At 34.0% G+C, this 5,013-nt stretch overlaps 1 long non-coding RNA gene across 2 annotated transcripts; it reads right to left on the reverse strand.

The window, feature by feature from the left end:
* Positions 1-1,559: 1,559 nt before the first annotated feature.
* LOC128290516 (uncharacterized) lies at positions 1,560-3,347 on the reverse strand. Of its 2 annotated transcripts, XR_008280380.1 has the most exons (3): positions 3,234-3,347; positions 1,958-3,147; positions 1,560-1,864 (listed from the first exon to the last, which is right to left on the reverse strand). It is a non-coding gene; the product is annotated as an uncharacterized LOC128290516 (long non-coding RNA). The 2 variants fall into 2 exon arrangements; XR_008280379.1 differs by having other exon boundaries at positions 1,958-3,333.
* Positions 3,348-5,013: the final 1,666 nt, after the last annotated feature.

Consider the following 5,013-nt stretch of genomic DNA (forward strand, 5'->3'; position numbering starts at 1 on the left):
ATTCCTGTGTCCTACCACGATCACCATCAGCATTCTGATCTTGTCTCCTACGAACAATGAGACCCTCTCCCTGAGAGTTGGGTTTAACCAAAAGATGCTTCATCTTATCATACGAGGTTAAAGAATCATAAACCTCATCAACTGTGAGAGACTCGCGACTATATAAAATCGTGTCTCTAAAGGTTGAATAAGACGGGGGCAACGAACAAAGTAGAATCAACCCTAGATCTTCCTTATCATACTGAACCTCCATGGCCTCCAAGTTTGAGAGAATTTCTTTAAACATTGTTAAATGTCGTGTACAGGCGCACCTTCCTCCAAACGATGAGCATAAAGACTCTGCTTCATATACAACTTGCTTGTTAGAGTTTTCGACATACATATTTGTTCTAGCCTCTTCCATAATGCAGCGGCAGTCTTCTCTTTCATCACATCCTGCAAAATTTCGTTGGACAAATTCAGATGTAATTGTGTTAACGTCTTTCGATCCTTACGCTTCTTCTCTTTATCTGTTAATGTCGAAGGCATCTTATTTATCCCTAGCAGGGCATCCTCCAAATCCATCTGTGCAAGAACTGCTTGCATCTTAATTTGTCACAACGTAAATCTGGTGTTACGATCCAACAACGGAATTTCATACTTCAAAGACGCTATTACCGTGATCGAGATGAATAACTCGAAAGCTCTGATACCAATTTGTAAAAAAACTAATAAAATAAAATAAAATAAAGAACACACAAATTTTACGTGGAAACCCTTTCGGGAAAAAAACCACGGGCAGAGAGAAGAAAATTCACTATGTCGAAAATTTTGAATTCAATACAAGAGGAATAGACTATGTCTATTTATAGGCTTGTAAAGCCATATTCTAGTAGAATTGAAACACCTTATCCTAATCAATATAAAATAGATAAAGTTTAATAAGATTTAAAAACCTTATTCTAAAATAAAATTAAAGAAGTCTAGTTCTATATGGATTTTACTTTTATTTTATTTTCTATCGTATTTTATTTAAATAAAAATTCGGGTCACTTAATTCTAACAGTATGGGGTTTAAAGACCTTGCAAAGTTTAATATTGCTATGTTAGCTTAGCAGTGATGGTGCATATTGATAAATCCTAACTCTCTTAAGGCGAGTGATGTGTGCTAAATATTTTTGCAATTCTAATATTTTAAAACCAAGGTTAGGAAATCAACCTTCCTTAGTCTAGCGTAGCATATGGAGTGCTCAGGGTCTTTTGGAAAAAGGTTTTAAATGGCATATTAGTTCTGGGAATAATATGAGTATTTGGGAGGACTACTGGATATCAGGGGCAAAACCTTGCAAAATCCAAGCACCTTCAGTTAATGGTTTAGAAATGGTTGTTTATATTATTTTACCAAATCAAAGATAATGGGATGAGAATTTGATCCGTACCTCCTTCGAATGAGTAGATTGCTGAGGATATTCTTTGTATTCCTCTAGCAAGTGATGAGTGATGATAGGTTGGTTTGGAGGAGGGATAATACGGGTCTCTATACTGTTATGTCTGGGTACAGGTTGCTTCAAAAGTAATAATGGTACAGAAATACAGCTTACTGATAAAACACTTTACAGTAATATTTGGCAATTACAGGTGCCTTAGAAGATTAAAATTGCTAACTGGAGATTTCTCAAAAATTACATTCCCTCTAGGCATAATCTTTGTATTAAAAGGGTAGCTTCTGATCCGGTTTGTTCTCGTTGTGGTGTAGGGGTGGAGAATGTCTTCAATGCTATCTGTGCCTGTCTATTTGTGTATAACGTGTTTGGGAAGTTGGGTTTTGATGGGATGCGACTCAGGTCTCTGATGTAAAAAGTCTTTCTGGCAGTATCTTCCAGACCTATACAGGAGACAAAAGAACAAAATTTGTAATTACAACATGGGCATTATGGTTCTCTTGAAATAAACTCTTTCATGAAGGAAAAATACATACTGGGGATGATTTGCTTATTTTTGTCGAGGGGTACTGTTTGGAACTCTCGATGCTTCAGAGCAGGATGGATCGTCCCATGAAGAAACATTTGAATCGATGGAAACCCCCTAAAGATCCTATCCTGAAGGTCAATTTCGATGCAAGTTTTTGTAAAAATACCAACAAATCCAGTACTGGGGTTGTAATAAGAAATGGGAGAGGGCTTGTAATGGGTAGTATCGTCCTTAATGTAAATGTCCCTACTCCATTTGCTACAGAGGCTTTGGCTTGTCTTCAATCCATGGCTTTTGCTCGAGATTTGGGACTTGATAAGGTGGCTGTCTAACTATCTTGATCTCTTTCCTATTAGTCTCATTATGTATTAGACACATGAGAATTTTTTCAATATTGTGATTTTGTGTTTACTCCAAGACAAAGGAATATGGTCGTTAATCTCTTGGCAAGGTTAGGTAAGGATTGTGGAGAAAAAACCTTTTGGGTGGAGGACGGCCTGAAGCAGATTTATCGACTTCTGGAAGAAGATCGACATTTTCTCCAAGCAGAATAGTTTGTTTTGCTTTTCTTCTGCTTCCTTGGTCCGATTTTGTTTCTTGCATGTGGGTAGTGGGAATGTTGTCACACAACATCTTGGTTGCAAGATTCGAAATTGTTCTCCCTTTTGGCTTCTTTGATCTGAGTTTTTCAGTGTTCTTGCTTTTCTTTTAAGTTGGGGATTTTTCTGATCTGGCTCTTCAGCTTCAATAGACATTGAGAGGGTTTTGTTTTTTTTTTTCCTGATTTGTTTTAGCTGTGAGAAAATTCATTTCTTTTTTGCTCTCTTTCTAAACGTTATTTATTGGTTTTTTTTTTAGTTTGAGAACTGATTTTGTCAGGTGATTGGAGAACACCTTGTATTTGCTTTGTATTTCATTTTACCCTCTTTTATGAATGAGAGTTGAAAATATTTTCAAAAAATAAAATAAAATAGATAATAAATTTATTCAAGTCCATAAGTAATAATTACAATATCCAAATCCAAATTTATCTAAATTTGGATACTAAAATCATAAAAATATGTATGGAATATTTATAAAGATCTGAACTTACGCTAAGGAAAAAGAAGCTTCCTTATCCCCCACCTGTTCTCCAAGGTTAAAGCACGCAATACAGTATATATTTCTTTCTTTCCCGTAGCAAAGCTTGACCACCACCTTGAATCATTTGAAAGCATCAATTTCAACAACAAAGAGAATATAAAGAAAGAAATCTCACGATAGCCCAATTTAAATAACCCAACCTTTTCTTCATTCCTCTATCAGATTAACAAATTGTTAAGAACAGTAAAAGAATCTCTCTTTCACTTTATAGTTCACTGTCGGACTGAACTCTCCAGAGACATCCATGTAGTTTCATGTTTCATTTCAAGGTTTTAATACTTAATTAGCCCTGAGCCCATCCAGATGTCGAGTTGTCGACATCATGCCTTCTTTTAACCTGTTTTAGTATCATTTCCTGTCATGGTTATTGATACTTGTATATTTGTATAAGTGACATATATATTGTTGGAATATTTTCAAATATTTATAGTATTTTAATAACTATAAATGAATGGGTATAATTAATCAAAAATTATATTATTTGATTTTTTAAAAAGAATTATAAATATTTAAATAATATTATTTGAATAGTTATAATATTAAATGAATAGTTATGTGTTTATTTTAAAACATTATTATTCGAAAGACATCTATTGGTGAAAAAAGTCTTTATGAAAAGACATAAAATTTTCTATAAATAGGAATGATATTTCATTTGGAAATCATACCAACAAATTCTAATATTTTTCTTTCCTTTCTCCACTTTCTAATATTATTAGATATTATATAAAGTATTACTGCAGAAATCTTTTATAGAAATTGAGTTTCTTGTCATACATTGCTCAGTGTGTAATGGTCAATTCTCGTCAGTGCAAAACGCAAATAGTCATTGGCTTCATTGTATTCTCGAGGTTAATTTGCTTGGAACTCGTTTGCACACCGAAGATAGTGGGGGCGAATATAACCTTAAAGATAGTGGCTTGATACACGCCTTGGAGCCTTGTCCTATTTCTTCTTCTGTTCGAGCTTCATTCGTGTGTTCGAGATTTTCCTCATTGGAGATTTGTACAAAAATTTTAAGGTTATAATTCATGATGATTACCACAACACATGAAAGTGGAACACTAAAGGAGTTGGCTTCCAATTTTGTCAAACTTGATCGATTTGATGGTGGCAATTTTCGACGATGGCAGAAAAAGATGCACTTCTTATTATTAACTTTGAAGATTGCTTATGTTTTGGATACCCTAATACCTGAAGAGAATGAAAACGAATCTGTTGCTGCAACCCGAGAAAGACAAAAATGGGACAATGCTGATTACATGTGCATAAGTCATATATTGAATAGTTTATCTGATGGTTTATTCAACGCCTACCAAAATAAGGTCACCGCTAAAGAATTATGGGACAAATTGGAGACAAGATACATGACCAAAGATGTTACAAGTAAGAAATTTCTTGTCATTCGTTTCAATAATTATCAAATGGTTGATGGTCGTTCTGTTATGGAACAATTTTGTGATATTGAAAAGATGCTGAATCAATTCAAGTAATATGATATGAAAATGGATGAAATGATTGTTGTATCCTCCATAATAGACAACCTTTCTCCATCTTGGAAAGACTTTAAAAGAAGTCTAAAACATAAGAAAGAGGAAAAATCTCTTGAGGCTTTGGCAAATCATCTTTGTATTGAAGAAGAATATCGAAAGTAAGATCAGAACCTAAATTCTGAAAATGCCAAAGTGCATGTTACGGAGGAAGTACAAAATACTAAACCATTCAAGAGAAAGTTCAAATAGACTGATAGAGCACCTAAGTTCAAAAAGAAACAAAAGGGCTAATACTATCATTGTGGTAAGCAGGGACATTTCAAGAGTGAATGTCAATTTTTAAAGAAGAAATCATCTTCTAAGACTGATAATAACGAAAAGTTCGTTGCAATGATATCTAAAATTAATATGTCACAAGATGATAATA

Source organism: Gossypium arboreum, chromosome 3, assembly GCF_025698485.1.
Source record: "Gossypium arboreum isolate Shixiya-1 chromosome 3, ASM2569848v2, whole genome shotgun sequence".
NCBI classification, from domain to species: Eukaryota; Viridiplantae; Streptophyta; class Magnoliopsida; order Malvales; family Malvaceae; genus Gossypium; species Gossypium arboreum.